The 27,539-nt window shown below is 40.8% G+C and overlaps 1 long non-coding RNA gene and 1 pseudogene across 1 annotated transcript in view; one reads left to right on the forward strand and one right to left on the reverse strand.

Annotated features, from left to right (window-relative positions):
• LOC114600748 (uncharacterized) overlaps window positions 1-27,539 on the forward strand; it is a 158,581-nt gene that overhangs the window by 29,670 nt on the left and 101,372 nt on the right. The window lies entirely within an intron of this gene.
• LOC114601361 (chromosome-associated kinesin KIF4-like) lies at window positions 105-1,769 on the reverse strand (annotated as a pseudogene).

Below are 27,539 nucleotides of genomic sequence, written 5' to 3' on the forward strand. Positions count from 1 at the left end.
ATCATAATTTTTTTAATAATATTTATTTCAACAAGGTATAAAAATAATAAAATATTTATAAAAATACATTTAATAAATTTTTATATAAAATAAACAATCAATGACTAAAAGGCCAGGCTTCCTTTTCGACGCCTACTTAGGAGATTCTTAACAGTCTTCTTTAGCCCATGTATAATTGAAGTGCTCTTGTGGGTATTGACCTCTTGCTCCAACGCCCGGGACTCTCTTGTAGGTGGTGTTCTGGAAGAAGTCTCTTCTCTGATTATTGAAGTAGGATCTTCAGGGTCCTTCAGATCTACTTGTTCTTCCTCAACTTCCCTTTGACTAGATTTTCTGAGGATTATCTCCCACACCAACTCAGATGATGATTCTTCCTCATCTGTGATCTTAGATTGATTGGAGTCATAGGGGGACTCCAGGCTGTCTGGTGCAGGGGCCTTCTGGCTGCTGGCAGTCTGAACAGATGTTACGGTAATCACTGTTTGAGGGTTTGGAGCTATTCTCAGAGCTCCTGGTTCTCCTTCAAAACCTCTCTTATGGTGTTCCTATCTTCTTCCACAATTGTTTCTTGTATCTGGGTCATCTGGCCTGCTGTTTCAGTGACGTTACAGCTTGGTTTCTCCATCAGAGATTGCAAGTTTTCTGAGGGCTCACCACCAATAGGCACTGGAAGGGTCTCTGTGCAAGCTTGTAGCAGTGAAACCCGCAGCTGTTGGACCTGCTGCTTTAGCCTGGCAATCTCTGCTGCCTGAGGGTCAATATTCACTATCAGCTTGTTCTTTATTTTTCTGACCCTATCAGCATAGCAAAGAGTATTCAAAGTGTATTCGAGGTTCAGATCTGTTGGGCTCACACATGATTTGCCTCCCAAGGAATCTTGCAAAAGGCGTGTTAACTTCTAGTCTCTATAAGGGACAAAATTGCCCTTCTTCGTTTCCTCCACCCAAAGCCCAGATGACGTTCCCCAGGCAGAGGAGTGTTTTGTTGATGCTGATCCCTTCCCACAGTCTAACAGCTTCTGCTTTTGTATTGCTTTGCCTTTCTGAACCAGCAAGGTCTACGAAGTGCAGCTTAGAATGCAAAATGGTGTTCTTATCACTCTTGCTTTTCTGTCCAATGGTCATGGTGAAGATGGTGTGAGAGTGTGATGACTGGGTATTCAGGGCCTTGGCAGCCACTGTTTGGGAGTTGTTCCCCCGCTCCAGGCACTGGGTGATCTCTTCAGCAGACTTCACCACGTGTTCAGTTAGCCCCTCAACCTTGATGCCTCCCCTGGGATCTTCAAGGATGCTGATTGAAGGTTTCTTCCTTTTCAATGGTGCCAAGAGAGCTAAGATGTCGTCGTTGTAGATCTTCAAATAAGAGACTTTCAGGGAAGACTGCCACTCTAACCACTCTTTCATTTCTTGGAAGAGAAGCTTTATTGCCCGAGAGGTGATTCTGATAGTGGGATCGTTCTCTTTGTCAGCTGTGTAAGCCAATCCCATGGAGTATGTATTCCCAGATCCTGTCTCACCATAAGCCAAAACCGTGGCATTATACCCCTCCAAGATGCCCATTATAAGGGGAGAAACACAGGTTCTCTTGCTCAGTCGATGGGTCGAAGACATAATCATATGTGAATGCTTTGTCAGTACATAGAACACATGCTGTTCTCCAGGGACAAAAGTCAAACACATCTGGCAACTCTTAAAATGTTATTTAGAAATAAGGGGGCTTCACTTCAGTGCCACCTGCACATGGATGATCCTGGCCTCTTCCTTCAACATTTTATGTTATATTCCAGCGCTCACTCACACCCTCCCATGCTGAAGAAAGTTCCAAGGTGAGCTCACAGGATGGTGGAGGCCAGCTCGCTCCCTCGCAAAGCCCCCCATCCAGCCTGCTGGTGCACCCTCCGGGACTCACACCCTGGTTGATCATAATTTATGAATAATTCTTTTCTAGGGAAAATAAGACGATTCATCTTATTGTGGGACATCTTGAAAAATGATTATGTAACATACAACCATGCCTATATGAATTTTTAAAAATGGTCTGTACTTTCACAGATACATAGCAGTAAAGGTGTTAGGCTATAGAAATATTCACCCAAATCCCATTTCCCAAGAACAGTCCAAACTTCTTGCTGCATGCGATGAAAAACATGGAATGTTTTGAAGCATGAACTAACTAATGAAACAAACAGGAAAGAACTGAGCCTAGCAATAATGAATCTGTCATTGTCCAGTTTCTAATTTTTCTAGTCTTAAGATCAGATCTCTTATTTCAGTTCGCTTTTTTTTAAAGTCCTCACAAAAATTGCTCAATATTTTAGTTACAGGTAGGTAGCTGTGTTGGTTTGCCGTAATCGAAAAAAAATAAAAAAAATCCTTCCTGTAGCACCTTAGAGATAAACTAAGTTTGTTATAGGTATGAGCTTTTGTGTGGGAAGGAATTTTTTTTATTTTGTTTCAATGTTTTAGTTCACATTTCTCTAAATTTTCTTGCATGCATTTTTGCCTAACACAGGGCATTTTTGTACATCATTTTCACAAATATGTGCCTTTTTGCATACATCTCTCCACTATACATATTTTTGCATTTTTGTTGTTGTTGGAGAATTGCATCAGAAAATTGGGGAAATTTGTGCAAATTTCAAAGGACAACTATTTCACTTGTCTATTGTTTTAGGAAGTGCAAAGTAGCTAGATTTATATCAAAATGTGAAGTAAATTGAATTTCTCCCTCATCCATAGTCTTGAGAAGGACATTTGAAATCAATGCAAGAAAGAGAACAGCTCGATTGCTACAAGTAGCCAAAGTTTGTGTGTGTGTGTGTGTGTGTGTGTGTGAGAGAGAGAGAGAGAGAGAGAGAGAGAGAGAGAGCGCAATTTGATGACAGGCTGGTTATCATAATAACAAGGGTTAGAAAAGTTTTTGCCTGATATTACTTATTTATTTAAAATATGTATATACCACTTTTGAGGGTATGCTCTTTCAAGGCAGCTTTTAATTAAACTAGAGCAGTACAATTACACACACACACTCATAGCTAAAAGACGAAAAGACCAGCAACTTGCAAAACAGGAAAGCATTCCAAAATTACTAAAATTTGATCAAAGCCATCAGCAAAAGCAGACCAGTAATAATTTTGGGAAACCCTTCAGGGGAAAGTCCATGTTAAAAAAGGTGAGTCTTCAGATCTTTCCAAAAGATCTGCGATGTTATTCTCTGGCAGAGTCCAAAAAGCAATGCATTCCAAAGCCACTTGGCAGATGCACAAAATTGTGAGCCGCTTTGAGCTCAATATTTGTAGTTGGAAAAGCAAAATAGAAATATTATATCAAATAAAAATGCTCTCTGCTTTTAACTTGCCAGTTTGAATGGTCCTGAAAGGAATGGAAGATGTGCACAGCAGAATTAGGCTCTTGTGCTGCGTTCCTCAAAATTTAGTGGCACTTGCACTGTACGGGAAAACCAACCGGAAGACTAATTGTATATCAAGGAGGCAGTGATTCTAACATGGTTACTCTTCTTGCCTCTGTTCCTTCCCCCTCCCTGGCAGCTGTTAAGTTTTTGAAGGTATGAGAACCTTCTCTGATGTCCTACCTAATCAGCTGGGAGAAAGTGAAGCCCCACACACAGCTGCTTTAATCAGTCTGAGAGATTAGTGCTGGGAACCTTCTTTAATGTTGGAAATTGTTGTTGGAGGGTGGGGCATTGAAAGGAGGTGGTTATCTATAAAATCAAATAGTTTGGAGAGGGTGATTTAGAAGCTCGGGCACAGACTGCAGGGCTGTGCAATATTGGCTACCTGGGGGAGTCACTTTGCCACTTCTTCGGGGCTCCCAAGTGCATGTCCTGGTATGTATATATATTGCTTGCTATTTAGGAATAAAACCTCACTTGTGTTTCATATTGCTTCTGTATCCTTAACAAAAGAACCACCTTGCATTTGGTAAGACGTGCCCATGTGCATCTTCCACTTGATTGTTTCCTATAAACATAATCTAACAAATTGGCCCCTAGACTATATTTCATTTTTATTCATTCATACATACAAAATATATTTGATAATATTTTTTCTGAACAGGTAATAGCAAATCTGTAAATATATGTCTGCCACCACTGATAAAAATGCTTTTTAAATTCTTTCCAGAACATGAGGAAAGGCAAGTGCGAAGCAGGATATCCTTAGCACAACACTCATTCTAACGGATATGGAAAGAGCCTTTGTTTATAATAGTTAAAAACATCAGTTTATGTTAGCTGGGGAAACAATGGTATCACAGAAAGCTACTGATTGTGAAGTCTTTCTTTTATTGGCATAATTAAGTTCAGTGCTCTTCACTTTGAATCACAGAAGTGATTTGTGGAACATACATACATAGGCTAACATACATAGGCAAAGTGAAACTAGCCCAGTTCAGACGTAACTGGAAACCATGGCTTCCTCTATGTGAATGAGCTACTGTGAGCCTTGGGCTTGCATCGTCATCCCCCCCATCTCCTCTTTCGTGATCAGAAGTGTCTGCTTTTGATTTTTAGGTAACCACCATTCCCTCAGGTGTCTCATCTGGGCAATAAACTACTGTCTGTTCTACTAATGCAGCATTTGTACTTCCATCTACTTAAGAGCAAGCCCCATTAAACACAATGCGATTCTTTTCTGAGTAAACATGCATAAAATCAAGCAGGCTAGCCTATTTTCCCATATCATACTGTACTGTTGTTCAAGAGTCCTTTGCAAAGTAATCCTCTGCCTTCATACATTGCTGACTTACATGCTCATTGTGGAACTTTACACTCTTCCTTGTTATACAAATGATACAGATATGTTCCCATCTGATTTCCTTGTGTTTTTGGAGGCAGATAAAAAAGTGTGATCTCTGAGAAAGAAGGAGGAGGAGAAATGTTTGTTTGTAGCTGTCTATTTTCCTTGGCTTGGCAGTGACGGGGAGAAGCTGTTAACATTATTTTGACTACGTTGTGCCGAGAAACCATTTGGCAAAAATCCTCAGAAATGGGAAAAGAGTTTTCCAGCACTTTCATGCACTTTATTCTGCAGTGGAGCTTGCCTTGCCAGCTTTTTAAAAAAGAGGAGGAGGAGAGATTATTGAGTACTTCAAAGTCAGGAAATGATAGCTTTACAGTTGCTCATGCAATCTTAATTTAGCTCGTTTTCTGGTCTCTCCTGCACAGCAACCTGCTGGTTGTCGACAGGAATGAAGTGCTCTGTAAGCAAGAGTTAATCTTCAGAATCAATCAGCATAAAGGAAAACTGAACCAGCTGGAAAGAGCAGCACAGTAACCAAGTGATACTGTCCTGCAATTTTCTCATTTGCTAGACATGGCAAATAGTTAAGAAGGCAGTAACCATCTCCTTTCCTCATCCCTCTTTTGCCGGCACCCAGTTATTGAAAGTCATCAAGGGAAGAGAGACAATCTTGGAACACTGCTCTAAAAGAATAGTATTTCTACTTCTGTGTAGAACTTGTTTGCATTTCAATTTCCCTTTCAGCTATAACCATTCAATTATATATGAAACAATCAAAAAACATTAAATTTGTTGCAAACAAGGTGCATGATAGGGTTGCCATACGTCCGGAATTTCTTGGACATATCCAGAATACTGCAGTCAGCAGCAGTGTCCAGGCGGAAATGGGAAAATCTGAACATATGACGGCCCATGTCAGCAGTGTCATTTTTGCCAGTGTTCCATAAAAATATCACAAAAGTGGCAAAGCTCAACAACTTTTCTGATCGGATTTTTGCTGTGGCAACCCTAATTTACTAGCATACACATAACATGGGTCATTAAATAAAATGAGTCAATCCAAACCCCTGTTAAATGTGCACTCAAAACCAGTATGAGAGTGTCAATAACAAATGTTAGCCCTTTATGAAAACATTTTCCCCCTTCAAAGGTGTTCCATTTTATGTGTACAAACTGTGGAATTTAAGCATTTACAAGTCTTCATATTATTCTTACATTTGAATCTGGGTGAAAGTAGTGAAGTGATCTGTTACAAGGTTTCAGTTCTCTTTATGTGTGAGTGTAAAGAGTGAAATGCAAATTTTCTTCCATTTTTTAATCGACCTTTTCACTATGCTGTGACCAAGACCTGCTGGTTGGCTGCAGGGTCCACTACACTGGCACCACAATGCCAGTCATTCCTGGTTATCAGCAAACAACCAGAGAAAAGGCAGTACAGGCATAGGCAAACTCGGCCCTATAAATGTTTTGGGACTACAACTCTCATCATCTCTAGCTAACAGGACCAGTGGTCAGCGATGATGGGAGTTGTAGTCCCAAAACATCCGGAGGGCTGAGTTTGCCTATGCCTGGTTTAATAGGTTCCGTTGAGCTATGGTTACCTAATTTTTTTCAATGAATCTGGGGACACTTTATTTTTTTTAAAGCTGAATAGCAACAGGGAGTCAGTAGTAGTGAGGCCCAAGCACATTTTCTTTATTTCATTTGTATCTATGCTGGGGGGAAAAATCATTTTGTCAAGTTAAGTGGTTAAGGCATTCTGACAAAAACATAACAAAACAGAATGTTTTAAGAAAAATCAAGATGCCAGTTTCATAAAAAGTACTGCCTACCCCCTCCCACTCAGCCGCCCTACAGCTGGGGGGGGAGGCAGTGGGATCGGTGGAGGCTCGGGAGTCGCGGGTGGGTGGCCGTTGCCCAGGAGGGGAGCAAGGCACATGGTTTCTCTGCCGGGCAAGGTGCAAAGCCCTTCTTTTGCACTCTTCGACACACCTCTGCCTGCGCAAAAATTATCTTCCCACCCCTCCAGCTGCATATTACTCCAGGAGAGCAGGGTGTGTGGACCAGGTGAATCTGTACTGCCGGGCATCCCCGGTTCCCCTTTGGGTAGTAGCAGCGGCAACGGCAGTCAGCAGCCCGGAGCAAGCCTAGTAGTACAGTTAGCTCTGGCTGGCTTCAGGAACTGCTCGCTGTTGTGGCGCCCACAATTTTTCCTTGCAGGAAGTCCCCATATGGTGTGTTGCGCAACTGTGCCTTGAGTGGTGCAACTTCCACAGCAAGCAACTTGGGCTCACTTTGCACCCTTCCAGTTGGGTGAAAAATAGGTCCATGGCTGAAATGGCAAACTCAACTGGTTAGTGACCTAAGTATAAATAAATACTGTTCGGCAAACATAAGGCTAAGACCCTGGGCCAATGATGGGGCAGAAGGGCAAATTCGCCCAAAGCCTCAAGCTCAAAGGGGGCCTCAAATACAATTTCTTCCTTTAGTTTTGTTAAATCAGGTCTATTTACATACTGTCTCAACTTAGGGCTCCAATTTAAGCAAATGAGACACTTGATTTGGAAAAGGCAATAATTAGTGCATGTGCACAAAAGAAGGCTAGAAAATCATTAAAACACACACACACACACAAAACAGTATGTTTCATGTTCTTTGGGACACCAGTGAGGCCTTTGGGGGGGGGTGCCAGTAGATACCACATTGATAACCTTCTGGCATTCATATATAGAAGCTACACATGGAGAAGAGGGAAGCAAGACTGTGCCAATAGCCATACACAATCTTTATAAGCATGATCCTACTGACCCCTTCTTCTCTTGTAGCTTTTATGTAAGAGGATGCCTTAATAACATTTTAATTGATGCTGAGAGTAATAAGGTGGTAACAAGTTGACTTTACTTCGGGGAAAGCAGGCAGTCATGTAGGTAACATTCACCTTCCTTCTGTGTTAGTCCTCACCTAAAAGATCCTGTAATTTAGCCTTTTGGAGCAGGCCTGGTCCTGGAGCAGATTTAGCCCTCTGGTGACAACTTCCTTGTATGTCACTCCCTAATTCGGGCAGCCTATTCTGGTGAATTTCAAGAACCATATTCAGTTGACTGGAGAAGATGATTTTTTTTTTTTAAAAAAAAGATTATTGTTTAAGAGACATTTTTCACCTGAGAAAGGGGTTAAGAAAAATATGTTAGCTGCTCTTGAAATCTCAACCACAACATCTCATCGCACCATAAAAGCACTCTTGTTTCTTCCCTCCACTCCTCCTGAACTTCAAACACTCCAGTAATCCCTTTGACCTCCAAAGGTCAATGACATATAAAAGTATCTTTCTTTTGGTGTAAGATCACATTAATTATCCTTCCATAGCCTCTCTATTCTACACATACGCTTTAAATCCTCCAGTGAAATATAAAGATGAATATTTTTCCTAGAATTATCTGGAAAGCCCTTTCAGTGTAATAAATGATGCATGGGTAAAACTGAGCCATTAATTTCCAATGTATGTATTTCAAAGCTATAATACCACAACAGTTGAATTTGATATTAATGCTACACAAATCATGAAAGTACATCAGCCATGAGTTTTTACACCAACTGATGTTAAAGCTAATACATACATTTCTAGATACAGTACAAAATATAAAAAATGTATTTGAGATTCTGGCTTTATTTTCAGTGACACTAGTGTTTGCAGAACTTGCTTCTAAATAAGGATCAAGAACAGTTTCATTTATATATGTATGACCAATACAGATGGCCAATAACTTTTCTTTAAGACTAGAAAATATCATGGCAGAGGTCAGAAATGTTAAGGGCTCCTTTATATGCAAGCTGAAGTAGGAATTTTGACAGGTGCAGCTTGACTGAAATTTCATTTATATGCTGGTAGATCATCTTGTGATTTCATCTCTTGCTCTCCTTAATTTAACTGTGGGAAAGAAGTTTACTTGGGGGAAAATATCATATCACATGAAGGCAGTGAAGAAAATAAAAGTATTCAGTTGATTCAATACATGATTTAAGGAATAACTTAAAGTAAAATTATATGTCCATTGTATAATATTTTGGAGTTATACATCAGGTTCAAAAGACAGAAACAGTTGGAAGTTAGGGTGAGTGGCATTATTACTTTTTATGAGATGTTCCTTCAGCAAGATGGTCTAGCTACGGTAATTTAAATAAAATGCTACCCGGTGTTTTTAGTTAAGCATGTGATTCTACTAAACAACTTACATTCTACAAGTACTGTATCACAGAACCTGTAATGATAGTAAGCATGAGACTAGGCAGACAGCATTTTTTCTTCCTTGGCAGGCAAAAAAAAAAAAAAAAAAACGTGAGCAGCCAGATCAAAGCACAGCTCTGTGCAAAACATCAACACCTTTGCAAATGAATATGAAAGGACTTTTGCTAAAATACAAATCCAAGATTATGCAAGCAACCTCCCATTCATTTGCAAGCAAGATAAGGAGGAGATGCCTAGATTAAAATGTACAAAGGGGTTTTTATGTTCACCTATTTGTAATCTGAAGTCCATAGAGATTTGGAGTTTTCAGTTACCAATACTGAGAAATAAAATGCTTATTAAAAATTTTCCATGAAGAGAGATATTCAACCTTCTCTTTAATTTTCTGCATCACATTTAATGTCCTAAAGTTAGACCTGTCCTTTGTTGGATCTCCTGAACCATCATATTTTTTTTAAAGAAAAAGTGACATTAAAACCATTTTTGAAAAAATGTGAAAATGTCATACAAATTATTTTCTATCCAGTCAACTACTAACATGACAAAGCTATGGCCATCATATAGCTTCTTAAATTCTTGTTACTGACTTTGGCTGCAATTCTCAAACCTTGCTTTGAATTAAACTACTTTGGAAGCTATTGTGTGAGAATTGTGCCCTCAAAATATCATGTTGCATTCCAAGCCCCATTCTTTTCACTAACAAAATATAGGGTGGTTGTTTGTGCATTTTGTAAAAAGCCATTATAGAATTTCTCTAATAGGATTTACACGTTTTGTATGACTTCAGAGAAAATGTTGCCATTTCCTTTAGAGAAAATGATGCTTGAAAGGATGCTGGAGGAAGCTTAAAATGAAAATTAGGGGTTCAGTCTGAATGTGATCTCTTCTTTTTTTTCCTTCAAAAAAGAAACCTCATTCTTAGTGTCTTGCAACAGTGGTACAACAGGATCACTGGATGCATAGTTTTAATTTTCAGATTAAAAGAACACAATACTAGCTCAATGGGCCCACCCCATTTCCTGTTAATCCTTTGCCACACAGATCTATTGTCCCACTTGAACACACTACAAATGAGGAATAAGCCCTCTCCCTTGAGCTACTTTATTTAAACAGGCTGAGGTGGGGGGGGGGGGCAGAGATTCCATAGCAACCCTACAATAGCTTTTCACTTAGCCTGGAATTGTAGTGTTAGTGACTGCAACAGATCTGTATAGTTCAAATATTACAATGGATATGAAGAAAAGAGCAGCTGAAACATTGGATGTAGACTATAACACGATTAGCAGCACACAACTAATCAACATCACACCTGTCCTGTATCCCTTCCAGTAAGACCTAAGGATGTACATACCTCTGAAAGAGGACAGATAATGGCACTTGATATTTGCCCGATAGCACAGAAATAAGATAGTGTTCTCATGGTGCATGGTAAAGCCAAGTATCATAACTGAGCTATGACAGCACAACAAAAATGAACCTGGAGAATATTAAATGAACAGCCCTCCAGTTGTTGTTCAGAGATTCCCCAACATCAATTTTTAACACAAGGTGGTGATTTAGATCTAATGTAGCTGTAGTGGCTAAATGACTGAGCTGTAAACTAGGAGGCTGTTGGTTCAAAGCTTGCTCACCAACACAAATTCACTATTTGGTCCTAGAGGAGCCACTCTTCACCAGCCTCAGTTTCCCTTATGGGTGATACTACTCAAGCCACATCAAAGGGTTGTTGTAAGGTTACTGTGGTTGTATGCATATAGATTCTTTCACACTTCAAGCACGGTGGACCAGTGGCCACAAGGCAACACAAGCCTGCTATCCACTGTATAAACATTCAGTGGAATGTAGGACATAGTAAGTTGCCTCAGACCATTGGTCCAATTAGTGCAGGAGTGTATGCACTGAATAGCCGCAAGTCTCCAGGGTTTCAGAATGGCATCTCTCCTAGCCCCTTCTCAGAGGTGCTAGAAAATGAACCTGACTCTTCCTACATGCAAAGCGGATACTGTGCTACTTAGCTACAGCACCCTCCTGAACTTTATGAAGGGGGCTGATGTACACCATAATATCAGAGTAGACAACAATATTTTTAGTGCAAAAGGAAGAATTATTCAAGAAGATTTAGCTGAACTTAGATCCCCTGCAGATCAATAGCTAACTTTTCACATTGATTCCAATAGGACCTAAGTACTACTAAGTTTTTTGGGATGTGCATATGTGAAACAATGTTATGAATATATTGTAACAGTGCAGTTTTGTTTTTTTAAATCTGTATTAAATTCTTGTGCCTAGGGAAATGACTGGAGATTGGTTTTAAAAAAGAGTACTGATTCTTTCTTGGATGAATCAGCAGATTGCCTTAAGGAGAGTTCATGCATCTATAACTTATTATTAAGATGTAATTCCAAAACAGCTGAAATGTCCTAGTGTGTTGTTGAGTGAAGAGGAAATGTGAGGACTAGACATGGATTTTGGTGTTTAAATAATCGCCCAATAATATTGTCATTTATTATCTTTAGTCTAGATTTTCTTCTTATGAACTAGCAAGCCTTTGCTTAAACCAAATCTATACCATTAAGGACCTCGGAGGTAGCCTGCCATTCAGTTGCCATTCTTGCAAACCTCTGGCATATGAAAGAAGGAGTTGTTGAGAAATTGTGGTTCCGTGTAGACATCAAAGACTTCAGTTTTTTGCCATTATCAGCTTGGCTTTGAAGCAGCCCTCAAGTCCATTGTTCTCAAGCGGAAACTCCAAACCCAAAGTTTAAACATTAAGTGGAAGGAAATACAACTGACATAGCCTTCAAACTTCAAGAAACCTGAGAGACAAATGACATGTTACACTTGAACACAGTACCCTGGTGCCCCCTTTTAAAAGCAGAAAAGCTTCAGGGAGGGGAAATGAAACTGGCAAGGGAGGAAGGTGGTATTTTACCCTTTTCTCACCTCATGTTTTCCCCATACCAAATTATCCCCAAGTGACTTTTTCAAATTTATATTTCCCTAGCTGAAGATGTATTTAGATGTTTTCAATCAAATAATTTATTTATTTTATTACATATTTTAATATGGAACTATTCAATGAAGACTCAAACTATGCAAGCAAAGTAAACCTTTGAGCTTTTACTGCATGTGAGGAAAAAGCTAGTACAGTGGTACCCCAGTTTAAGAACAGTCCTGTTTATGAACGATTTGGTTTACAAGCTCCGCAAAACTGGAAGTAGTGTCCCGGTTTGCAACCTTTCCCTCGGTCTAAGAATGGAATCCGAATGGTGGCAGGGTACCGGTGGTGAGAGGACTTCCAGAATATATTAAGTTAATAAACCGAGGTAACACTGTAGACTGGCTGCTTGCTCTGACCAGTACAGTGGTACCTTGGGTTTCATACGCTTCAGGTTACACACTCCGCCAACCCAGAAATAGTGCTTCAGGTTAAGAACTTTGCTTCAAGATAAGAACAGAAATCGTGCTCCGGCGGTACAGCAGCAGCAGGAGGCCCCATTAGCTAAAGTGGTGCTTTAGGTTAAGAACAGTTTCAGGTTAAGAACGGACCTCCGGAATGAATTAAGTACTTAACCCGAGGTACCACTGTAATTAGCCAGGATGGGCTGCTGGTGGGCCTTACAAGTGGATGCAAGTCTCCAGGCACTGCCTGATAGCTCATAAACCTCAGAGGGAGGCATGGTAAGGTGGCAGAAGAGAGAAGGCAGAGGTTGTCTTGGGTGGGTGAGGAGAGGAGGGCAGAAAAGAGAAAATAGTTGGTGGAGAGTGTTAGGCTCCTACCAACAACACCTCATGATGGTGGTCTGGTGGGAAGATAGACTAGGGAGTGTAGCCTGCTCCTGAATGGAGCAAGGAACAATGGGGCTAGTTCTAATCTATGATACTGTAGCTCAGTGTACTTGGTTTTACTTGAAGCAAGGGTTTTATTTCTCCACCACACACACTTCCCAATTCAGTGGCGTAGCGTGGGTTGTCAGCACCCGGGGCAAGGCAAGTAATTTGCACCCCCTAACCCGTGGATTTGCGCCCCCTAACCCTAACCCCCAGATGTTGCGCCCGGTGCGGCTGGCCCCCCCTGCACCCCCCACGCTACGCCACTGTCCCAATTGGTGGGCTCTAGAAGAAGTGGGGTGTGGCATGTGGGAAAGAGGGACCCTGGGCCACTAGGATCCCATGGGGTCTTATTCTCTAACTGTATCAGAATTGTGGGAAACACTTGGAAATCCTGTGAGGGGGACATAGGAAGCTTCCTCAAATCAGGGCATTGGGAAAACCGATGTGTTTTTTTAAACTTATAGCATCAGAGCTTTCACACAGCAGTGTACTGATCTGGCTGTGATCTAACTCTGCTGTACCATTTAGTCCTGAATTAAATCAGTTTGGTTGGTTTATTATTCATTTGGATCCTGGTTCTACTTTGAGCTGCTTGGACATGTCTTTCTTGCCCCAAGTAATATGGTTATGCCTTCCCATTCTGGAGCAGCGGGTGGGGGAGGGGGACCAAACAATCCTGAATTAAGGGCCTTCCTCAGCTGCTGTGCACATCTGGTGCATTTTGCACCCACCTACTCAAAAGATTCTAGTTTGCTTCTATACTGTTTACATTATCACATGGGATTAAATTACTTTTCATCCTTGCCTCCCCTTTATCACCATGCTGAGAAGAAAAGTAGCTGCTTTCCCTTTTGAAATGGGCATTCTGTCGTGATGGACAGAAATCAGTGGTTTTATTTTGTGTGTGTGTAAAACCAACATAGAGTTGGTTAGTCCTGACTCGTATCTTATACACAAGACCAGTAAAAGCAGATGAGTCTTACCAGTGCTTTGGAAAGGGAGTGCCTAGAAGGCTATTGATGGGAATTTGGGGATTTCCTTAAGAAAGGCTCAACAATTTTCGAGGTGTCCTGGTTTTTACTTCTTGAAATATGGCAAGCCTAGACTAGATGGGCCATTGGCCTGACTCAGCTGGCTCCTCTTATATGTTATGTAAGATGCATCTCCTTCAATTCTGTTTTTGCACAACAGTTCTCTTCACTCTGTTTGGCATCTTAGCAAACAAGTTGGATAAGGGAGTGGTCCTGAATAAGCCAGACATACCTGCACCTGTTGTGTAGTCTGCAAAGGCAGCACCCTGTCTTCATTGGTCCTAAAGACCACCTGTCAGCTATGTGGACTTGTGGACCCATTTGCCCTGTGGGCATCAAGTAAGCACCATTAGTTAATCTAAGAGGCTTTGAATAAGAGGTGATGAGAGCAGCGCTCGCATGCTTTTACAGAATGCCCACAATAATATTCCAGTAATCTATGCCTAGTAATGAATGTGGGTGAAATATTTAAGTACATGCCCTAATTCCTATTTGTTCCTCCCACTTTCATCATCAGAGTCCACTGTCTTGATTCTGCAGAACCAAATGCTGATGAATAAACTTGTGGGATTCAGTGAAACTTCAAAAATAAAATAAAATAGGGTGCTGTTGTTTTCTACCTGCATGTACAAACGTCTACAAAATCCAAATCTTTGTGGTGAACAAATTCACTTTGGTCTTAACTATTCCCTAATTCACCTGCTTTCTTTATGCTCCCTTTTTAGTAATAAATTACAGTTTATGTTCTGTGAGAGATTAGTTTTGCATTCCCAGCTCAGTACACTTTTATTGACTTAAGGCTACATGTTTAAAAGGAACACGTGTTCCTTCTGCTTTGTTTTTTGGTACATATCAGCTCAGATGGAGCATCTGGTTTTCAATGAAGCCCTTCTTCATACACAGTTTTCCAGCTGTGTGGACTAAGGCCCAAGAACGTCAAGTATGTAGCCTAAAACCATACAATGAACCGGTAGTTCATTTTGGGATTAGAATCCTGACCTGCTTGGCTTTGAATAGTTTCTGTCTGCTTAAATATTGGAATCACATTTACAACGATAGGTTTTATTTGTATTATGGCTTATAGCACGTGGGCATTCCAAGCCAGCTTTTTTGTTTCTTTGTTTTAGGCTTCGTTGAGATTCATACTTGCACAGCCAAACCTCATAGGTCTTCAATAAGCATAGCTAGTTACTTTGAGAGAGTTTCCTTGATGATAAATCAGTTTTACAGATCCTGTTTTTACATTCTGTAATAGATTGCTCTCACTACATTTCCACGGTCCCTGGGGAGACAGAAAGGGTGAGTGGCAGCAGAAAGGGTGAGTGGCAGCAGCAGTTGTGTGATCGTCTCTTTTGGTGGCAGGGAACAACTTTTTTAGTCTTCTCCTAAAACCTGCTCTGTCAGTGCTTAGAAACAAGCATATTAATAGTTGCAGTCACTGAGTGATAAATATGGCCATGTGTGCACATTATTACTCTGAGAGCATGATGCTGAAAGAAAAGACTCCTTATAAAGAATAATCGGGACATCATGAGTAACACTGAAAAGGGCTACCTATGTGGATCGTTGTCATCAGACTGAGAGTCCCCATGCCTCCACCAGTGGTCCCACACAGTATCACACATGCTATAGAGCCTCTGAGTATGTTGATATGTGCTTTTAAACTTTATGGTTGAGTTAGAGATTTATTTATTTTTTGTTACTTATAACAGTTACAGTATTTTAAACCTATCTTCACCTCTATAGGTAAAGGTAAAGGGACCCCTGACCATTAGGTCCAGTCGTGACCGACTGGGGTTGCGGCGCTCATCTCGCCTTATTGGCTGAGGGAGCTGGCGTTTTTCCACAGACAGCTTCTGGGTCATGTGACCAGCATGACTAAGCCACTTCTGGTGATCCAGAGCAGCACACGGAAACACCCTTTACCTTCCTGCCAGAGCGGTACCTATTTATCTACTTGCACTTTGACATGCTTTCAAACTGCTAGGTTGGCAGGAGCAGGGACCAAGCAACAGGAGCTCACCCCGTCGCTGGGATTCGAACCACCGACCTTCTGATCGGCAAGTCCTAGGCTCTGTGGTTTAACCCACAGCGCCACCCGCATCCCTCTATAACAAGGTGGCTAACAATTATCGTACCCCCCCCCCCAACAATAGACTGAAGATTAAAAAGTACAGTAAATCTTAAGTTACAGTATAATTTGAAGCAGAAGAAAAGGTATGGGCCAGATTCAGCTGACCCAGGGCACCAGCGGAAGTCAGAGCAAGGACTCCCACTAGCACACGGTGACTTCCCCCTCTGCTTCCTTGCATACCCCTCACACCCCAAATCTACTGGAGGGTCAGGAGAACCCCCTAGAACAGTATATGGAGGAGGATATGGGAGATTGTACCATCAACACAAGCATTTTTGTTTGTTGCTAGGCAGAACAATTGTATTAGCCCAAAGTTGAATTCTATGCAGTGGCTCTGCTTCCAAAGGCAGCATCTAAAAATACCTGCTGGAAAAACATTCCTGTGGTATTTGGATAAAATGCTTACTGGCCTCCTGTCTGTCATCCTAAGCACACTTAGGCCCACTTCTCATGAAGCAGCCACCATGTAAAGGCCCATTGAGATTGCATCCACAGATCTGTGGGCAGCAACTTGCTGTGTAGACTGTACCAGTTGTCATGTGTCCTGCTTTAAGGAAGGCAGACCTCTAATCTAAAAGAGAAAATGTGTCATCTTGAAGAGCTGCCTGGTCTAAGTCTGCTTTAAAGACAGAAAGCCAAAACAAAGAAGTGCAGCAGCCTTGAAGAAGGGAGAGCATGGCTGGACTTTTCTGTAGGTGCAGGAAGTTAAGGAAGTTGTCTGCTGTGTCCATAACAACTGTTCCATTGCAAAAAAAATAAAATATTTTGGAACTTTTAAATAAACTTACTTTTAAATAAACCAGTACAAGGTATGATTTTTCAAAAAGGAAGGACTTGTGCAAAACCCAAAATTGCTGTGTGCACCAGTCTTAGGTGCTTGGTAGTCATGATACCCTTTCCCATGTGGCCATTAAAACCCCAATGGGGGGCGTCATGAAGTAACACTCCCCATGGGGCTCTTTCAGATCAGGAAGCACAGGCAGATGGTTAGGCTGCAGAGTGTTGAACAAAGGTTTAATGGGAAAAAAATACATAAATAAGCCACATCCAACAAAACTATGAAGAAATGCTTAAGTGTTCTGTAAATGAGACAGGAAAAAATGGAAGCCTCTTTTTGCAGGTGAATAAATTGGAGGACAGATTTCAGCACAGCACTAGCTGAAACAGTTAACCCCAGTTGTTTTGTTCAACCTGGTCTATGTTCAGTTTGCTCATCTAGGATTAAATCCCAGATATACATGTTTTTCTTTTTCCAGATCTGGCATAACCAACTATGTATTCGGGAGCTTCATTATCTGTATTTAGCCCAGAAAGTGCTTGCTAGGAAAGTTGCTTTAATGTCTTTAGCGCCTGACTGCCTGTGATTCACACTTAAACAGCTTAAGCTGCACCAGTCTTTATTATTTTCTCACCTGAACTTTCTTTAAAAACAAAATTTGTTTTCATATTGGGCACTGGGCAATGCTAAACTTGTAGAAATGTAGGCCTGTTGATTCAGGCAAATGAGCTGTATCCATTTGTGTTTTAAGGCTCAGCCTTCCTAGACCAAATTGCACTCTGAATAAGGTGCTTTTTGGCAGCACCCTTCATTTGTTCCACTTTTGAATACCCTATTTTTCCTTGCGTTTGTAGCCCATTTCATGACATGTGCATGATTTACCCCTGTCATGTAAGATGATACATTTGCATGCTATGATCTGTAAATCTGCATTTATTAATGGCATGTGAACTGTTTGTGCTATTTGTTTCAGCTGTTAAGTGGTTAGTTGAATAGATAGCCCTCCACAAGCCTGGTACCCCACAGGCCTGATACGCCAGACACTTGCCTGCTCCTAAATACAGTCCTGGATTGTGCTAAGCCTAAGCAAAACAGTATTCAAAGTCATCATGCAACCATAATAGAAACAGACCCTACCCCCCCCAAAAAAAAACCCCAGCACAAATGGCTATTTTTTTATCATTTTCTTTGTTCTAGTTTTCTAGGTTCCTCATTTTCTTACCAGATTCAGACTATGTCTATATGTGCCAGAACTGTAGAGAGGCTATAAGCTACTGCTGCTCTTCTTATGACAAGTCTTATGGCCCTCTTCCTTTACTGTTACTCTGTGCACTTGTATGTCTTTTTTTGAGAGTTCCTTCTTCAGGGCTGTGCTGGAAGTGTACACAACATTTTTAAAAAATGGTTCAAAATAACAGCAAAGCAATCACCTTACCCTGTCAGAAGGGTATCCCCATCCATGCCTTAGGGATGGATGTGGGTATACCTCTTTAAGAGGCTTGTTATGTTTTGGAGATAAACCCTTTCAGAGTTTTATGAAGGAGGGTGGAACCAGGGGCACCCTGCAGATGTGTGTATGGAAGCTAGCACAGAATAGGGTACATCACAGTGGGGACTGGATATTGCACTGCTGGTACTAGATAGGGACTTGCAGGAATATTGTGGGGGGAGGGAATCATGTGATAGGGATGTAATTTCTATCATGTGGGGAAGCCCTAATAATAACCTAAACATTACATACATGGGATGAGCATCTGATAAGTAGCCAGGTTTCTTTCATAGTACTGGTAATAATTTGGGCCGAGGGCCTGGTTTCTCTTATTGTGTCACGTGAATTAGTTAATTTAATTAACTAAATTGAAAATGAAAGGGTAATCTGATACAGAAAACTTGGGGAGGCCTACTATGACTTTGGTATTTCTTGTAAAGCAAAGTATGGAAAACTTAGAAAACAACCTTTTGATTTCCTTCCTCTTAAAAACAAAAAAATATCATTTGCATTTGGGGGGAAAAGTCTGTAAGACAAAGGATTTTAATTCTTTTTGATCAGAGCTTGAAGAAATAGCAGTGTTCCTTTCCGCTTCTGAAGGAGTTTAAGTATATTGGTAATTTTTTTATTTAAAATATGCAATTATTTGTATAAATGGTAACATTTTGCATTCAGTAAAAACCTGTGGGTTTTCAGACATATGTATCTACTTAGGCCAAGATGACACAAAGTATTGTTCTAGGATGAAAAAAATTAAAAAGGCATCCTTTAGATCTTTTGTCCTTTTATTTCTGAGACTAAATCCCATGGCAGCCATCAAAGCCCAATGTGCTCTTACAATAACAATTTTACCAACCAGAACTATGTAACACATTCAACTTCAAAATGGTCACTCAGTGTGTGTTGACTCTTCTCCCTACCTCACCACAAGAGCGACAACGTGGATGACAGTAACACACACAGCACACAGGAAGGGATGGGTGAGGATTTGTGTTAGAGGATGCTCAGTCATTGTGGGAAGCAGTGTTTCAACCTCCCCCAAGTCTGAGAGCAAGTTTGTTTACTGGGGGTGGATGGTGAGATAAACACAGAAACCTGGGCCAATTTTAAAAAGAAAGAGAAATCTATGCTTCTTTATGACAGAGAAGATTTTTGCAAGTTGGTGTAATCTCTCTACTGTCGCTATGGTCACAGTTCCAAGTTCTATCTGAATCACGAAAGGTGCTTTATGTGCTGGACCAATACTTGGAAGCACAAGGGGCTGATAGTGGGCAAATACCGGTAATTTGAAATGGAATCCTAAAAGAGCAGAGGTGTTACCTGTTTCAAGTTCTCAAGTACGGGAGTTGGGGAAACAGCCTGTTCTGGACAGGGTTGTATTCCTCTTAAAGGAGCAGGTCTATAGCTTGGGAATACTATTGGATCCAACATTGTCACTGGTAGCTTAGGAGGCCAAGAGTGCCTATTTCCACCTATGGCTCATTTGTCAGCTACAGCTCTTTCTTGATAGAAATCATTACAGGTGTTGAGAAACTGGGAAAAGAGATTTTCTCCCCTGCTCATATAGCTAAAACTTGGGAGTAGAACATGGGAATTAGAACTTGGCAGCAGACCAACAAAAAGAAGTACAGTACTTTTCCATGTATAAGACTAGGTTTCGCCCCTTAAAAATAATGTCAAAAATTAGGGGGCGTCTTATACTCTGGGCCATCTCCCCCCATTTTCTTAAATTTGAGTCCCTCAAATAGTTTCCACCTACGTATTTGGTTAGGTGGTAAGGCTGCAATACATCACTTTTCAGTCTAAAAAGGACACAATTGCTTACTGATATTTCACCTGGTTCCTGAACAAAACTGCATTCTATGATGGTATGTAAAATTCTCATAGGAGTTTTGACACTTGCAGAGTTTAGTTGTGAGCTAACCAATAATAACATAGCAGGTTTCAACTTCAGTCTTTTTTCTGGATGGAAAAGTTAGGTACAGCATGAAAGTTTTCATCAGAATATTTCTTTCTTTGCACTCATTCTCAGCTTTTCTGTTGCCCCTTGCTATCAGTACCAAAAACAACAGCCGAGACGAGACAAGTTGCAACACAGAGGCAGAAGGGTAGCTAATTTGAAATTAATGGCACTTAGTAATGAAGGATATTTCTCAAAGACACTAAAGTGAGCTAACTCAGTCTTGATGCAACTATAGATCCTTAACTCTACTGAAGAATTATATTATATTTGGTACGCAGGCTGAGACCCTACCTGTCCGTGGACTGTCTCGCCAGAGTGGTGCATGCTCTAGTTATCTCCTGCATGGACTACTGCAATGCACTCTATGTGGAGCCTTTGAAGGTAACCTGGAAACTATTAAGCCAGAATGTGGCAGCCAGACTGGTGACTGGGAGCGGCTGCTGAGACCACATAACACTGGTCTTGAAAGACCTACATTGGCTCCCAGTATGTTTCTGAGCACAATTCAAAGTGTTGGTGCTGAACTTTAAAGCCCTAAATGGCCTCGTTCCAGTAGACCTGAAGGAGTGTCTCCACCCCCATCGTTCTGCCCGGACACTGAGATCCAGCACCAAGGATCTTCTGGCAGTTCCCTCACTGCGAGAAGCCAAGTTACAGGGAACCAGGCAGAGGGCCTTCTCGGTAGGGGTGCCCGCCCTGTGGAACGCCCTCCCATCAGATGTCAAAGAAATAAACAATTATCTGACGTTTGAAAGACATCTGAAGGCAGCCCTGTTTAGGGATGTTTTTAATGACTGATGTTTTAATGTATTTTTAATATTTGTTGGAAGCTGCCCATAGTGGCTGGGGAAACCCAGCCAGATCGGTGGGGTATAAATAATAAATTTATTATTATTATTTATTACCACACATCATAAATCTTACCATCTCCATATTTATTAACTAAGATTTGTAACTCAAAATGGGTAACAGTCCTTGCCACAAGAATATGAGAGATCTTAATTCCCATGGAGAAATGACTTGCCATCATGGGGGGCACCTGCTCCCCCATCAAGTAAAACAATAGAAATACTTAACTAACTGACCAATCTCATCAGTTCTTCCCTCCACCTAACAAAAGTCCTGCCGCCCAACAAAAATCCTGACTATGACCATGCTTAACATTATCAAAAGCCGCCAACATGTCCTTGGTTGAGCTGGGATTCATATTAATAATTTATAATTTATGCCCCGCCCATCTGGCACTTTTCCAGCAGTTGATGGATTTTTTGCTTTATTTCACTGAATCTGAAACTATATTTCGGATTTGTACCGATGGTAAAACTTTACTAATCATTTCATTTTCTCCAACTATTTGACATGAAGTATGCAAGATGGCGGGGACGTGGGTGGCACTGTGGGTTAAACCACAGAGCCTAGGACTTGTCGATCAGAAGGTCGGCGGTTCGAATCCCTGCGACGGGGTGAGCTCCCGTTGCTCGGTCCCTGCTCCTGCCAACCTAGCAGTTTGAAAGCACATCAAAGTGCAAGTCGATAAATAGGTACCGCTCCAGTTGGAAGGTAAACGGCGTTTCTGTGCACTGCTCTGGTTCGCCAGAAGCAGCTTAGTCATGCTGGCCACATGACTCGGAAGCTGTATGCCGGCTCCCTCGGCCAATAAAGCGAGATGAGCGCCGCAACCCCAGAGTTGGTCACGACTAGACCTAATGTCAGGGGTCCCTTTACCTTTACCTTTATGCAAGATGGCTATACAACCATTAATGTTTTTACCTTCAAATTATGGATTATTGTGTTGATCTTATGAATTCACCTATGATTATGGATTTCCAAAAGCTAGGGTCATAGCATAATCCTAAAGTTTAACATGACATTATCCCTAACAAAACAAAGAAGACTTTTGAAGTTAAGGATAGTATTAAAAGGCTACAGTGGCTAGGAGGGGTTACCACTGGAGCCTCTTACAAAAACTGTGAAACATAAAGTGGAAGAGAAATGATATAAAACTACAGACAAAAGACATTTTTAGTTTAATACTGTGAATGAAACTGCATTCCATTCTAGTATGGGGAAAAATGCAATACATCATTCCCAGGTCTGAGATCAACAAATTGAGCAGAATCCAAAAGATCATTACAAACACATTTTAAAAAGCCCTCTCATTTCCAGGATTCAGCTAAAATAACTACTTTTGATTATTTCAATTGCGCTAACATGTCACAAGTAACTGATTATGGCAGTTAAGACATACGAAGGAATGCCTTGAATTGAGTCATTTAATAACGATAGTTTTCTCTCCGTGAAATAAATTTCCATTTCCCCCCACAATGCTTTCATACTTGATGCACTCGTCTCACATACCCTGATGTTGCGTAAATACTGAATGTGAGCTAGTCTTCTTCTTCTTCTTCTTCTTCTTCTTCTTCTTCTTCTTCCAGAAATAGAATGTGAAAATACTTAGGACCTGATAAGTATAGGGTACAATATAGTTCGTGTAAGCCCTGGTCACACTTTGCATAGGCAGCAGCGTCTCATTGCTGGCTCTGCCACTGACATCACATGCACATTGATAGTTATGCAGAGCTGCTGATGGCTGAAGGACCTTAAAGAAGATTGGGCTCTGGTAGATGGCTAGCTGCTTTAGTGCAGCAGGATGATACATATGTCATACAAGCATTTTGTGATTGTGATAATGTGGATTGAATAAATGTAGGTTGAGCACAACTTGCCATCATACCCATATTTGGTTTTTCCTCACACCCACATTTGTCAGGCCACCACAAAGCTACTGTACAGAAAGTGAGTGGTGATTAATGTGGTAAATGTGAGCTGGATTGCGTTGACCGGCCATTAATGAAATGCAAAGCCACTGAATTTAGCTGGTGTAAACTTTTTGCAGGTGGCCCTTCACCTGGTTCTTTCCTTTAACTTTGGAGAAGCAGGGCTCCTGCCTTTAAAGCAACTGACTAAACCATTCACTCAGATCCCAAAATATTAAGACACTCCATTCTCCTGTTTGGCTCTAATACAGTTTGCTCAGCTAAACATGCCATTGCTTCTGTGGTTTGGGATTTATTATAGAAGTAAATTTCATAAGTGAAAGGTTTGTGCATGTGAAAAAGAGTGGCTTCAGGCCAAACTGGTTAATCAGTGCAACGGGAGGTTAAGAGGTAATGACAACAGCAGCACTGAAGACAGGAGAGGTACTGTGCTGCCATGGCTTTAGGTAAGCGTCAATAAATAGGATGACAAGATTTTAAAAACAATAATGCAGAGGCAGAAAATCAGGGCCCAAGAGTACCAGAAGACTAAGGAAATAATTTGTGGTTGTGGTTACTACATGTAGAAAAGTTGCCAAAATAAGCAAAAAATACATTTTTGGTAAAATGTTTTAAGGTAATCCTGCTAAATGTTTCATACAATGGTATGATCAAACGCTGCACACTGCCACACAATCATAAGTGTTGAAACACCTATTCTTTCTGCCTTTCTGCCTTGAAACTGCCTTTCCCTAGTGATGCCCATTCTACACTTTGACTATGCTTTGTGAAAAATAAAAACACTTTCTGGAAAATCTGTCAGTTTCTAAACTTAGAATCAGATATTAAGAAAGGGGAAAACTGATTTACAATGATGGAAGCTTTTGTAGTTCATGAGAACTAGGATCAATGAAGTGAGGCGTATATTTATAGTTCATGAGAACTAGGATCAATGAAGTGAGGCGTATATTTATAAACACAAACTTGCACACCTGGGAAACTTGAAGATCTATAACAGGCGTAGGCAATCTCTGCCCTCCAGATGTTTTGGGAACACAATTCCCATCATCCCTGACCACTGGTCCTCCTAGCTAGGGATCATGGGAGTTGTAGTCCCAAAACATCTGGAGGGCCGAGGTTGCCTATGCCTGATCTATAATGTTTACTGTCCAGGTCATCATTTTGCATATTCAACATAAAGTATTTGAATGGGCTCTATGCCGTCATTACATGCTGAATGCTCAAGGGATGCAGAAGGTATAGTCACTCCCTCCCATTTTTGAATTCAGTTTACACAGCAGTAATATATACAGTTCTTTGTGGGATTACAATGTATTTACGAAGTCATACTGATATTATGTATAACTAGTGCTTGTAATGTATTGATAGATTCACCAGATACATAGGCATTATAGTTAGTAAAACTTAGTACAAAGAGAAATTTGGGAGGAATGTGTGAATCAGCAGCAGAGATAACATATTTCCAGAGATATCTTTGGAGTTTCTTCATACTTCCCACACATATAGTTCTAAACTTAGCCTAACCTGGACTCAGACATTTTTAAAAAAAACTTTAACAAAATTAATTGCAAGATGGTAATATTCATACACCCTCACACAGTTCCCTTCAAGTTCAGGACATTATTTAGCCACATCTTTCCCTTTCATTGGACGTAACCAGCAACACCATCTCTGCCTCCTCTGCTTCAAATTCTTTTCGCCACATTAGGGCTATCAGCCAACTTCTCTTCTAAGCTTCTCTTGTATGAAGCTCTATCCAGATGCATCCGGGGAGAGAGAGGGAGAGAGAGAGAGAATCAAAGCAGACAGTGCAGTGATTGAGCCTTTTCACAGTTAGCTGTGAAGTGGTACTCTGTTCACAAGAAAATCCTGCAATTCTCTCTCTACATCCGGCTTCTTTGATGAATCCAGCCAAGAATGTCCAGAGAAACCTCCTGTGGCTGTCTCTACCATTTAGTATAGTAAAAAGTACAGATACACAAGTGCCAGGCAGTGGTGGGCAAAAGAAAGATAGACAAACATCTAGTTGGCAATTTATGTAGTCTGGAGAAGAATTTATTTTTTGCTGTGGTAGACCTAAGTTTGAGCCACTGCCTCTCTTCACCCATTTTATTTTATTTTATTTTATTTTATTTTATTTTATTTTATTTTATTGCCTTACAGACTTTTTAATGACTGAGAGGATACTTTACTATCTTACTCAGTATGTATCTAGAACAAGCATGTAATGTGCTGATGACTTACTTTGTGATTATATCTCTTTACAATAAAAGCCTGGATCCAAAGAAATGCAAGATTCAGGGAGCAAACGGGGTGTGTGTGTGTGTGTGTGTGTGTGTGTGTGTGGTGTGTGTGTGTGGTGTGTGTGTGTGTGTGTGTGTGTGTGTGTGTGTGTGTGGCTTTAATTTGCCTTAAATGCTCTCCCAGTCTTGCTTCACAAACTGCTTATGAAACACTCTCTCTCTCTCTCTCTCTCTCTCTCTCTCTCTCTCTCTCACTCACACACACACACACACACACACACACACACACAGAGAGAGAGAGAGAGAGAGAGAGAGAAAGACAGTGACAGAGAAAGAGAGTTAAAATGCAGTTTGTGATGCAGAGTGCGGTATGCTGTCTGGGGGAGAACAAAGACAAAAGCGCAACCTGCTCCAGAGTACTGTGTGGATTTTGCAAATTTTCAATTCAATTGTAAATGAATGTTTCTGGGAGAACTCTATGTTCAGGAGAATCAAATGGTACAGTCCTCTTGGGATTTAGAATACAGGTGAGAGATTCCTAGATCGAAAGCTCCCTTATAACAAACATTTTGCATTTGTGTATGTGTGGTGGTGGTGGGCAGTCTGGAATTGTGAGACTGGTGTACTGTGCCATGTAGTTCTTTTAAACAAAGTTTGGCTCTATGTTTGGCTCCATGTTTTGTTTGAACCTGTCTAGGTAAGAGGTTTAATTTGGTTGAGGTGCTCAAGCTTTTTGCCACTGCAAGCCAGGATATAAAAAAGGGGATTTCAGGACTTTGAAAGGCTGGTCGTGTAGAACTTTATCAAATTTACATGGTCCTGTAGATCTACTCCCTTAGACTCACTTTTGATAAAGATAACAAACATTTTTGATGTTCTTCCAGCATGTACTTAGACTTAATAAGTGAATTTTCATCTGTAAATTAGTAACAATACAGCAAACACTGGGATATGTTTGGATCTAGTTTGGACTAGAAGTTAAATATTCAAGTGCTTCTTTGTATATCATCGAGGGTAGCTGGAAAACTATGCATATACTAAGCTGAATCTCAAACTGTGTGAGAAAATAAATGTTTTATAAGATAACCAGTAATTTGCACTATGGGAAAGAGAAGAGTTACTGTTGCCTAAGCTCAGGCTTCCTCAACCTTGGCCCTCCAGATACTTTGAGACTACAGTTCCCATCATTCCTGACCGCTGGTCCTGCTAGCTAGGGATCATGGGAACTGTAGTCCAAAAACATCTGGAGGACCAAGGTTGAGGAAGCCTGCCTAAGCTCATACTTTTTGAGATTCTCTTTAATAAGAATATAATGAGAATAGACAGTCTTCCTATACAAGACAAGGCCTATTTCAATGAGCAGAACCTTTTGCATAGCTCTCCTTCATTCAGTGAGGCTACTTCCAGGGGATAGTGCCCATGTTAATGAAGTAATACCTGAAGTGTCATTTTCCAGAAAAACAGGAAAAAAGCTTAAAATTAATTAATAAACCTACGGTCTTTAATATTTTGCGTGGAAAGAGATTTGGAGTAAATAGCCCTATGATCTCCCATCAGCGACACTTGTGTTCCTATTATTCTATTTGTCAGCACTGAAACATCTGTAGTCAAAATGTAAAAGATAATGGTGTATGGGGGTACACTGGTACCCATGCAGACCTTAGGGGGAGGGGGCAATTACCCATTGGAAATATTTGCTGCTTCACACAACACAGACTTCAGGCAAACAGGTGGCCTGGGAAGCCAGAAATGAAAGTTTTAGTGTTTCTCACGTCACGCTGAGTTCCCATCAGCCTTGCTATCTTTGCAGGTCAGAACAACCCTTAAAGTCCTATCTAGTGATGCCCACAAGAGAAGTACAGAATATAATTAATAAGGATCATATTGAAGGATCATCTTGCATGAGTCAATCCAGAAGAAGCAACATAATGCTTTTCTCTTGGGAATCTATTATTCTAAACTCGTGTAGAGGCTGTTTGATTTGTTAAGGGTGTTTAGTCAACTCACTAATCTTTTTTTCGGAGTATCCTCCTTCATATTAGCAATAATTTAAAACAATAAGAAACAATAGGTTACTCAATTTTCATAAAATTCCCCCCCTTTTAATCGCCCATTCATTAAAAACTTTAACAAAATATTTTAGACTAAAATAAAAAGTGTTGTAATGTTGACACTGCATAGTATTATTAACATCACATGGTAGAGAAAGGGTGGGGGAACAACAGTTCTGGGGTTGAATGTGTCCCTCCAGTGTTCTTCCTGGCTCCCAGGACTCTTCCCAGGCT

The sequence above is a fragment of the Podarcis muralis genome, chromosome 8 (genome assembly GCF_964188315.1).
Source record: "Podarcis muralis chromosome 8, rPodMur119.hap1.1, whole genome shotgun sequence".
Lineage (NCBI taxonomy): Eukaryota > Metazoa > Chordata > Lepidosauria > Squamata > Lacertidae > Podarcis > Podarcis muralis.